This window comes from Egretta garzetta, unplaced genomic scaffold (assembly GCF_000687185.1).
Source record: "Egretta garzetta isolate BGI_Z169 unplaced genomic scaffold, ASM68718v1 scaffold272, whole genome shotgun sequence".
NCBI lineage: Eukaryota > Metazoa > Chordata > Aves > Pelecaniformes > Ardeidae > Egretta > Egretta garzetta.
Window position 1 is genome coordinate 1403968 of NW_009258966.1, and position 12449 is coordinate 1416416.

Genomic DNA, 12449 nt, shown 5'->3' on the forward strand with positions numbered 1-12449 from the left:
TTTAATTGCTGTGAGTTTCATAATAGGATGTTTTTATTACCATTTTGTTAACTAAAGTTACGGAGCTTGAGGTAAGATACTATTTTCATTTTATGTAGTCTTAAATGTGTTATTGTACCTAGTTATTTTTGTGCTTCATAAACAAGTGTAACAGGATTTCTTAAAAAGTTGGGGTTTTTTTAACATTTAGTTTGGTTTTGATTCTTTAATTTGTCAAATTCCAATAAAACAGGGATACTGAACTAATTTTATACCAACTATTCTGAGAACAGGTCATGAAAATAGTGTAACAGATTAGAAATGAGTTGACTTATCCAACTCCACATGGAGTCTAAAGGGTATTTTCTGGTCTGCACTGCAAAAGCAACATGATTAGACAATTAATACTGTAATATTTAATTTGTGTTTTAAAACAGGACCACCATTTGCGTAGTTATAAGAAATTTAGTAGAAGTAACCTTCTTCCAGAAATGCCTGAGGAGAATGACAGTGCTCAAGGTAGTAGACTTTTATTTATGAATCTCAAGATAGTTTGAGTTGTTGAAGTTTGGATGACTTTTTGAAGGTCAGGCTGCCTATAATTGGTTCATGTTAAACATGGTTTTATACATTTGCATAATCTTTATGCAGTTAGGGTTTCAAAAAGAGCAAAATAATTAAAAAAAATTAAAAACTAATCCCCCCCTTTGCAATTACACACCCCAAATATCTGCTTAAATATGATGGTAATGAAGGATAGGGACTTTGCGGTTTGATGCAGACTCCCCATGGTATTCCTTTGAACTGCTGAGACGTAGCCACTTACTCTTTCTTGTTTATTCCAGTTTTCACAAACCTTGTCACTCAGTGTAACCACATGTTCAAAGCAAAACATAAAATGGTGTCGTTTTAAAGGACTCATTAATTTTCTTTGTACTTAAAAGCAGCAACATTAAAAAATGTACTACGCAAATTCTGAACTCAAAAGCTTTCCAATTTTACTGCTGTTTACTTCAAAGGGTTCTGAAAAAAGTATGCTGGAGAATTGCATTCTTGTGTTGAAAAATTAATATATCACTGACACTGACCCATTTTCTGATTCTCTCTGCTTTATGAATTTTTAAAGTTTTTGTATTTGTAAGAAAGGTCCGTGGTTAAATGTCTTTTAGGATACTGACCCTTGAAAGATTAAAACGCAAACCATGTTATGCTTTGGCTTGTTTATTTTTTAAAACCAGGAAGATAGTCTGGAAACTGCAATTGTCTTGACTGCTTCTGTTGAGGCCAAAATTGCTAAACAGATTATGTTTTATATTCAAAATGTTTATATTTTTTACTTGATCCTGAGAATCTTTATTTACATGGTAAATATCAACTGAGATATTAAGACCAGTATAAATATAAATAAAAATAAGTGTTTTCAATTATTTTAGCTGTTATTTTGAAAAGTAATTACTTTCTCTGTGTTCCACAAAAGTTATAAAGCTGTGTAGGCTACAACTAACATTGCAAGTATTAATGTTTCTCTGCAATACTCAGTTCATCTGACTGATTCAAAATGGTTGCAATATGTATTCATCCTTCTGTGAAGGCAAGGCAGAAACAGCTACAAGGTTAGTAGAGAGGTTGTATCATAGGTAATTCTACAACTATAAGGTCTGTGTCCTGGCAAATCTCCAATTACTGTGTTCAAATAGACAGTCATTTCTAAAGCAGTCAATAACGTAAAAAACTGTGTTGATGAGGTTGATGTCCCACTGGGTAATGCAAGTGTAAAGCAGGTATTACTAGAAATTTAGCCTTGTGTTCGATTTCCCATGGAGCACATTGAGCCCCACAAATCACAATCTTCTCTTTCCCCACCCTCAAAACTTTCTTTACAGTCATCCACAGCAGAAAATACAGGGAGTTAGTAATAGTACCTATATCTTTCTATTTATTCCAAACCCCATCTAAATGTTTAAATGCTTGGGGCACTAGATGATGTAATTTTCATGTATTACATTGCTCATCATTATTATATAATTAGATTTAAATAGAGCGAGTGTGGTATATAATTTCTGATTATAATAATATTCTGTTATTTAGTGTATCTAATTAGCACTGTTCATGGCAAACTATAATTATTCTGTTTCTTGGAATAATTTCTAAGACGGAATTGTTAATGTCGCTGTAAAGATCCATCAATTTTTTTTTTCAAAGAGGTGGTTTTGATTTTTTAAAGTTGTTCTAATTATTTTGACTGTTTTACTTTATTTTGGATCTTCCCTCACTTTCCTTTTTGCATCAACCTTTACTGTAAGCAAAGGGGAAATATACAATGTTCCAACAAGAGTCTGAACAATAATAAAGCATGGTGTGTTAGTCTGCTAGGCTGTAGAAGATGATACAATACGTGACAAATATTAGTTCTCAGAATATGATCTAAAAACTGTTAGAAAAGAGCTTTGCATTTCACTTGAAATATCTGGATTCATAAGGGAATTATCTTTGTGAACTTGAAAATTACCAATAACTATGATATGTGCAATATCTTATATCATATATTTTAATAAATATATACAAAGAAACAGATAGCTATATGTTTATCTCAGTGGTGCCATAGAGTAAAACATGGCATGGGATGCTGCTGTACAAACAGGCATATAATATCCCAATATTTTGTTCTTTTCCACAGACTTATTTTCTTATTATAATATTAAGAGAAATAAAGTTATCTTACAAAAGCCATATCCTTAGTGAAGTCTTACAACAAGAGAAAATGCACATCTTGTTTATCCATTAAGCTTTCAAATGGCAAAGGTACTTAACCAGAGCTCCAGATTGCTTAACATAATTAATTGTACAATAAATGTAATGAAATTGAGTTTTAGCAGCTTTAATATAAAAAATTCCATTGGAGATTAGCCAGTTGTCTTCCAAATAGGGAGCAGTTATTGAAAGATCTTCTTAGTCATCTGGGATTTAACAATGAGAAAAAAACCTATGGGGCCCCAGGCTTCATTAGCTCATAGATCTCATTTTAAGGAAGGCACCTACCTGATGCCTTCTTGTGAATGCCGTTGAGGATTAGGTTGTTTTCCCCTGAAGGTGGCGTTGCATGGTGCCATCTAAATTATGTCATGAACCTGAGGAAAAAAAAAAAATAAATTGCTCAGCAATGTACAGTAATGTAAATGAAGATGGCCCTGTGAGTTTTACCCATTGTAGCATCTACTTGGCATCAACAGTTATAAAGTTTGATGAGTGACTTAATTACCACACATTGGTACAAAGAACAAGAGGAATGGGCAATATTTAATACTGCCTAATTAATTTTTAAGATTTCCAAAATGTCAGCTTCTGCATCTACTCCTTTTGTAGTTTGGTCTTGGTGCTTGCACACTGCAAGTTTCTATTTTGCTCTGGTTTTTTGGTTTGGTGGGGTGAGTTGCTTTTAGAGGTGCTTGTATCTCTCCCCAGAATGTAAGCACACTGGATATGTGTGTGAGAAGAACAGATCTGGCAATTCTGGGTCTCATCTTGCTGATCAATGGCCTGGCTGGTAAGGGCATGAAGTCTGTGTTTCGCTGTGAGTACACACCCCAGTGGTTTCACCACTGGCTGTGCATACCCTGGCTTTCAGCAGTCATTTATCAGTGTCTAATGGTCAGCCTTGTGTTCCCCAACCACTATTCTTACAGTGTTCCACACAAATATTTACAAGTGGCCACCTCACAAATTTCACATAAAATGAAGTTTCCCATGTTTCCTGCAGTTTGAATGGAAGGCAGGATTTCTGGGAATATAAAGACATAAAGAAATCTTGTTTGTGGGTTAAAATTAGAGTCACTATAGTTACCATTTATACCTCCATGCCTTCTTTGGGCTGGGCACACTTTTTCTTGTGTAACTCTAATTCAAACGTTAGTGTTTTGCTTTCTAAACAGAAGAAAAAAAATCACCTCCATTTACGGAGAGCTTATACTTCTGTATACAATCTCATTAGTCCTGCATATCCTTATTTCCTCTTTTTCCTCAGCAGACCTTTTACTCTGAGCCCTGAATTATGTGTAAGAGCAGCTCTGCTGCTGGCAAGAAAAAAATTCCACTTACCTGAACAGTATGGTAGCTGCATTGTATTGTAATTACTGCCCTTGGGCAGGGTAACATTTCTAAAGATTACAGATGTCACTAAACTCCACCCTTCTTTATTTAGAAGGGTGGAGTTTAGTGACATCTGTAACAGACAGGCAAGAAGAATGAGCTGAAGTAAAGGACGGTTTCCATATAAGGAAAAAGCTGGATAGGAATTGACTGTTCACGGCCTCTTTCAGTATAGAAACTGAATGAAGACAGTAAGAGTGAAACTCCTTGCCCAAGGATGTTGTGTGTGAAACAAATGTAAAGGCATCCAAAAGGAGACTGAAACAAAGGCAACTGAAAAAAGACTATTTAGTAAGTTCAAGGTTACTGCAGAGACAACTCCTAACAGGCTCAGGAGATATCCTGAATGGAAAACTCTTGGAAGAGGTGCATCACTTATCTACTTCACCTTTTTCCACTGAAAGCCACTGTCAAAGACAAAAGCCTGGACTGTAAATGCATTAAATGGACACTTGGTCTGAACTAGTAAAAGTCTCTTTAGCAGACTGGGGGCAGGAGGGTGGGGAAGTTAAAAATTGTTAAAATTATTTTCACTTTTTATGTTCTAAAAATATTTAGGGGGAAAAAGGGATTCTCATTCTAGTTCTAAAGCCTCTGTCTTGCTCATAATCCAGTCCTTAAGGGATGTAGCTGCCTTTTGTTTTCTGAAACCCTGAATAAGCTGAAGTCTGCAGATGGTTTTATCTTCAGGAGTCATATCTTTACTCATGGGTGCCACCTCAGGTCTGAGGGTTGTCTCAGCTTGCAATGATGGCTCGAGTGTTATTTTTTAATGTGTGTTTCTCTCTGTCAGGAAGTATAACAAATTGTTCCAGTTTCTACACATCTATGGATTCATGGCCCATTCTATGCTTAGTTTCAGCCATGATTTGAAAGACATGAAATGAGATTTCAAATAAATATGCTGAGATAGTTATGATTGTAACACTGTGTCTGGAGGGTAATTCTTCAATAAAATGAGTAGAACAATAAAAAAAGGTCTAATTTTCTAAAATGTCTTGCATACTGTCTAGTTTGTTACAAGTTTCTCAGACTGGTTGTAATTTTAAATAATTTTTGCTTAGAAGTGCAGTATGTTAGGAAAAAATCATGAATTATCTTTTTACCTATAGACTACTGTGTGAGAAAACATATCCAAGAATAATTTCATTTCTTTTGGAAACCAGTTGTAACTCCCTTCAAAACCCATGCTGCATGATTCCATTACAATTTTTATGAAGAAATGACATTGTTCTTTCCTTTTGTTGAAGAAGATATATTGTCTTTACCTAAAACTGAGTAAAATGAATGCTATATATATGTGTCCTGGTTTTGGCTGGGACAGAGTTAATTTTCTGCATAGTTGCTGGTATAGTGCTGTGTTTTGGATTTAGTACTAGAAGAATGTTGATAACACACTGATGCTTTAGTAGTGCTTACACCAGTCAAGGACTTAGCTTCCCATGCTCTGCCAGGGGCACAAGGAGCTGGGAGAAGGCACAACCAGGACAGCTGCCCCCAACTGACCAAAGGGCTATTGCACACTATATGATGTCATGCTCAGCATAGAAAGCTGGGGGAAGAAGGAAGGAGGGGATGTTTGGAGTGATGGCGTTTGTCTTCCCAAGTCACCGTTACGCGTGATGGAGCCCTGCTTTCCTGGAGATGGCTGAGCACCTGCCTGCTGGTGAGAAGCAGGGAATTAATTCCTTGTTTTGCTTTGCTTGAGTGTGTGGCTTTTGCTTTCCCCATTGAACTGTCTTTATCTCAACCCACTGGTTTTCTCACTTTTACCCTCCTGATTCTTTCCCCCATCCCATTGTGGGGGGAGTCAGCAAGCAGCTGTGTGGGGCTGAGTTGCCGGCCAGGGTTAAACCACAACAATATCATAAGTAGGAATCAGGTGTCATATAGGTAATGAAACTGTTGAAATTATGTTTTGTAGTGATACTCTGCCTGACCTCTGCACACACAGGTGGAAGAGAAAACTCTATCCCATCTAAGTCTTTGTGAGTCTGGTTTGTCTCATGTAAAATCAAATTTTTCTTAAATTTAAGTTGGAGAGGTTAACGTCTCAGCAATAAAAGATGTCACATTAATATGGTATCTCTGGACACCAAAGTACTTCAATACTTAGGTAATTTTCACTACCCAAGAACCACAGCCACTTGCATTTAGAATTTAGAGGTTTTATGCTCTCTGTGTGGTTAAATACTTGGGTGAATAGCCACAAATTAATTTTATCTATTAAAGCTTTTTAAAATTTAACTTATTATTACAACACCTGAATGCTTTCTGTGAAAAAATCAATAGCAATAGATATTTTCTAAATAGATTTTTGGGGGTCTGACACCTTTTTCTTAAAACAAAAAAATTACTGGAACAAGAGGTTATAATTTTAATCTTTTCACATATTCCTACCACACATTTCTACTACTTTTTTTTTTTCTTTTAATTTTCAAAATGGTCACCTGGGTGGTAGGAATCAATATGATGAGTATTTTTGTGATGATGCAAACACCTTTTTTTTTGAGGTACATGGTTTTTTTTTTCTTTTTTCAGATTGGCTAGTTTGGTGGATGGGAAAGCAGTTTGACTTCATATATTCTCATTTATTTGGAATGTGTAGTTAATATGTTCTCTGGCAATATTTAGTATATCTGGCAAGGAGCCAGGAATGAAATAATACCTATGCTGCTAGTCAAGTTCATATGTGAGCTGTCCAAAGGTTGGCTTTGGTTAACTGCACTAGATAAATACTATACATGGTACAGTTTGTTCCTTGTAGCCACGAATGCTATATATCCCTGCAAACATAATTTGAACTTTTTAATCTAAAACGTATATTCAAATAAAAGTGTAATTTCCAAACCGCGCTCTCTGTCTCCTTTTCTTTTTGGATTGGTTTTGTGTTTCTTGAAAACCCACCACAGAGCACTTTGTGTTTTCATACAGATAATGGAGATCAAACCTCTTCTGCATTTTGTTTGTTGCATTTATGTTTATTTCTTTGTATAACACATTTAACGGAACGATGTTTTTATCCCATTTCCTGTACTCTCCTGAGGAAATATAACTTTGTCAAAGGTGGTTTATGGGAAATGTGACTGCTTTAATTTGCTGCATCAGCTCACTGTGGCCTATTAAAACGGTGCGAAGTAATTTTAGCTCAGATGTCAATATGGGCATGTTGCAGTTTTATTCATCTTCTGTGTAGCACTTGCATTGATGATCTGCCTTCTTTGCAATCATCATGCACCTTGTGAAACAGGCGCTGTAAGTACTGCGCTAATGCAACTATTTGCACTGTAAACCAGTCCATTTCACTGAACCTACAATACACGCTAATACATGCTCATGACCATCTCTTCACAGCATGTTTCCTAAATTTCCAACAACAAATGTGTAGACATGGAGCCTTGTAGCTGCTCCTGGCTGCTCTAGTGCCTCTCCCACTCCCTTTCTGACCTGCTGGGGAGTCCCCAGAGACCTTGCAGAACCTCAGCAGTGACAGATCTGCCTATAGGAATGCCTCCATAGCGCTAGCGCACCTATGATGAACTTCGGTGAGCCAAATTTCACCCTACACCTTCGTTAATGAGGGAAGAAAAAGTCAGTAATGTAAATGACTCAGCAAACATTAATAAACCCAATAACACCAAATCGTGAAAAAAAAATGTAGAGGGAAACTAGTGCATAATGAATGCAACAAGGGCATAACAAGTAAATCATTAATTAATTGCACTAGATAGATATTTCCGGTCTAATAAATTACCTTTATTCAACAAACAACAATATGTGAACACTTTATAATTCTAGAACATGTTACTTGCTTCCAGAGAAACAGTTGTATTAATATTGCATTACGTTATTCATGCTCTTATTCTGATAATATTATTTTCTCCTCTTGCTAAGGCACGGTGTCTCACAGGGGAGAGTTATTCTGGGGCTGTCTGTTAAATATGCCATGCAACTAACCCACATCTGAGGAGCTAATTATGTTATCTGTGATGTTATTAAATAATTATAGTCCTTGAAATGGGGTCAGAAGTAACAGGACATCCCTGTAGTGCAGCATTCACTGTTCATACAGAGAGCTAGCTTTAAAAAAAAAAAAAAGAAAAAGTAAAAGAAAAGAGAGAGAGAAATCAAGTGCTTGTAGGCTTTAACCCATTTACTGCTGGTATCCATGGGTACACTCACAGTTAACTTGTCTGCAGTTTCTAGATTGTTGCTGCATGCTGGGTCTGCAGACATTTGTCTCAACATGGTCTGGAAAACTGATAAACAGTCATCTTTTTTTATCAGTTCAAAAGCTTTTTCTGGCTTTTTGGCTCCCAGTTTTCTGTTTTCTTTTTCTTTCTTTCTTTTTTTTTTTCTTTTTTCCCCAGTGGGTTGATCACACAGAGACTAGCCCTTGAGACAAATTCAATGCGGAAAGTAGGACATGATATCCAGGTGAATTTAACTATCCACCTTGAATACAGTTGATAAATGAGCTACTGGACAGCTAGTAATTCCTGCTTTGCTAATTTTCATAGCTGCTTAAAGGGATCTAGCTATATTTTCTGTCATGACTGTCATTAAAATACCTGTCTTCATCAGAGTTCCATAAACAGAGAGAATGAACTGTAGCAGATAAAGAGGTTGTTTTGAAAATGCTGACATTTTTATAGCATTTGTCTATACACAGTGTCTCAATTGTGTGTAGCTTCCTGAAATTTACTGGAAACCTCCCTTGTGATGGAATTATACAGCCCTAACATTTGTAGCATGATTATATAATACCATCATTGTAATATGTCTAATGTAATCTATAGATGACATGTATAGCACATAGTACATGAAGGAAATTCCCAGTTTGTATAAAATATCTTTAAATAATATGTAAAATAATTGCATGCAGGGGTATTTTAGGATGGTATTCCACATAAATAAGAAGGTTATACCACACGAAGACAGAAGTCAAAAGAACGCTCACATGTGTTCCCATTGCTCAGTCCCAAATAGAGACATTTTTGTGAGCTGTGCTCTAAACTTCATAATGCTTTGTGCTGACTCCTGGGGTTCACAGCCTCTTGTCTTCAGCAGACTATGGGAACTCTTGCACTGAGAATTTCTTATACAGAGATTGCTAAACCTTTGTTTGAAAGCTGCATTTGCCCTGGTTCTGTTATAGCATTAGCAACATTATTTACTGTGCTGGGCCTGGCTGGGGTGGAGTTAACTTTCTTCATAGCAGCTCCCGTGGTGCTGTGTTTTAGATTTGTAACTAAACCACTATTGATAACAGCATTACCACTTTTGTCTGTTGCTGAGCAGTGTTGCGCAGCATCAGAGTCTTCTCTGTGTCTCTCTCTCCCCTCTGTGAGTGGGCTGGGGGTGGGCAAGAGGTTGAGAGGGAACACAGCCGGGAAAACTGACCCCAAATGACTAAAGCAATAAAATTGAGAGAATGGGTGTTTAGGTGGGCTAGCCATCTTTTGCTCAGGAACTGGCTGAACATCAGTCTGCCCAAGGGAGGTGTTGAATAATAGCCTTTGCATCACTTGTTTCGTTTTGGTTTTGGTTTTTTTTTTCTTTCTGCTTCCACTGCTCCTTTGTTTATTAAACTATTTTTATCTTGATCCATCAATTTTCTTGCTTTTACTCTTCCTTTCCTCTTCTCCTGTCCCACTGGGGTGGTGGTAGGGAAGCAAGCCAGCAGCTCTGTTGTACTTAGCTGCTTACTGGAGTTAACCCACAGCGTTTCCTCAAACTCAGAAGTCCAAGAGATCTGGGCAGGCTTCACAATCACTGACCTCTACCAAGACCATCTTGTGATAAAAAAATAAAAATTCAGAAAGAACTTTAACTTCCAAAAGAACCCACTATTCTATAGGAAAGTCTTATACATGTCAAAGGTGCATTTAATTAACCTGTCTGACATTTCACCAGCTGTGCTGGCCTGTGAAATACAGTAATGTCTTTTCACAAGGTTTCTGTTTCCCTGAGGATTCTATTTATAGATATGTGATAATTTACTAGTGTATCATTAAAGTTAAATTGCATAACAAATTGAACGTTTGCCATCAAACTGTGGAATAATGGTTATTATACAGTCTGAGTTAAAAAATCAGTGTGTTCAGGGAGTTATACCGAAAGCCATATATCCAGGTTAAGAACTGAGTGCTCTGTTCACAGGGAAATGTATTATTGTCGTGGTTTAACCCGACTGGCAACTAAGCACCATGCAGCCGCTCACTCACTCCCCCCCTCCCTCTGTGGGATGGGGGAGAGAATCGGAGAAAAGGAAAAAAAGTAAGACCCGTGGGTTGAGATAGAGACAGTTTAATAAGAGAGAAGAATAACAATAGTAATAATAATAATAGTAAGAGAATATACAGAATATATATAAAACAAGTGATGCACAATGCAATTGCTTACCACCCACTGACCGATGCCCAGCCCGTCCTGAGCAGCAATCACTCCCCCCGAGCCGCGATCACACAGCCTGAGCTGCGACCACTCTGCCCACGACCGACCCACCGAACCGACCGACCAACTAACCCCCCCGAGCATGACGTTATATGGTATGGAATAGCCCTTTGGTCAGTTTGGGTTAGCTGTCCTAGCTGTGCTGTACTCCCAGCTTGTTATGCACCTGGACGAGCAGGAGAAGCTCAAAAAGTCCTTGAGTAGTCTGAGCACTACTTGGCAACAGCTGAAAACATCAGTATGTTATCAACATTCCTCTGGTATTAAATCCAAAACACAGCACTATGCTAGCTACTATGAAGAAAATTAACTCTATCCCAGCTGAAACCAGGACAATTATGCAGACTTCAGTCCCCAAAATGGACATTTCATTTTGCACATGAGACAGCATGGCATTATTCCCTCACAGAAGTGTTTCAGGAAACGTAATACTACTCATAGCCACCATGTTATGTCTAAGCCAGTTCAAAGATAACGCCAAAAATGAACAGGATTCTGCTGTGGAAAGAAGCCCTGCCTTGTTTGTCTCATGAACATTAATATTTTGTTTTGCAAGCACAAGAACCTGTACCACTGAATTATCCACAGAAAGGGAACAGTAAATTTGATTAAATGTAATATTAGAGACCTTTCACAGCCACTTACCAGATTGATCCTCTTGAAGGCAAAGCTGCTATTAGGGTGAGTAGGTGCTCAGCAATGCATAAGATGGGTTCAAATTCTGGTCCTAAATTCTTCTGGCACTGTATAATGTCATTTTCATGTGAGGAAGCAGGCAATGGTTCATATACAGGGATCTGAATGCTTTTGAGACTTTTATGATGGGTAAATGCCTGACCTAATAAATGACATGAAATTGAAAATACAGTCTGTTTAGATGAGTTATGCTTAATCATATGGGAGAAAACATATGTTTTTCACCCTTATTCATATTCAGTTATTCCAATTCTTTTACCATTTCACAGCTTGCAGCTTGTGCATGATTAAACTATCACAGTAGTCCATATGATAAACTGCTCTAAAATATGCTTTAAAAGCAGTATTCTAGGATGTTTCAACCTGTACGTTCTTTTATATTAAAAAGAGATAACTTTGAGTCAGAACAGAAAAATAACAAAGGCTTATAATTTTCCCCATTTTGCACAGAGTAATAATTTAGCTAAATTAAAAGTAATGAACCGAAAGGACTAAATTCATGGGGTATTTCAGCGCAGTATCTTCATTGTTAATTCTAGAACTCCCAAGTGTCAAATTAAAAGCCTGCATATTTCCTGGGAAGAGTGAAATTATAGGTGATATACAACTGCATCTTCTTTGAGGAGGAAGTATAAAGAACAATTTATTCTGTGAGGAATAAATCATACTCTTGGAGGCATGGATCACAAACTATTTTCTCTCCTCACACTGTCCCTCTTTGCACCTGATCCTGAACAAAAGCACAACACACTGGTGGTGTTTTCCCACTTAACTGGGAAAACTTCGTGTTATGGTATCATAAAAAAAGTTAAATGAGACAGTTAGATTTATGTGTGTAATTGACCCTTTAGTTTTCTAAGTTTTAAATTTAAGCTCTTGTAACTTCCTCAAGACTCAGTTCTCCTCTGTTGCTTTGATTAAGATTTATCTACACCTTGCAGTGGAGTGGGAGGAAGAGGGATGATCAAGCTACCAGTCACTCACTCTAATACATTTACGCAAGGTGTGACTGAAAATATCACAAAATAATGGAAAAAAGCTTCTGTCTGAAAATGACACAAACACCTCAGTGCATTAGTGTATCATAGAATCATAGAATCATAGAACCATAGAATCATAGAATGTTTTGGGTTGGAAGGGACCCCTAGAGGTCATCTAGCCCAACCCCCCTG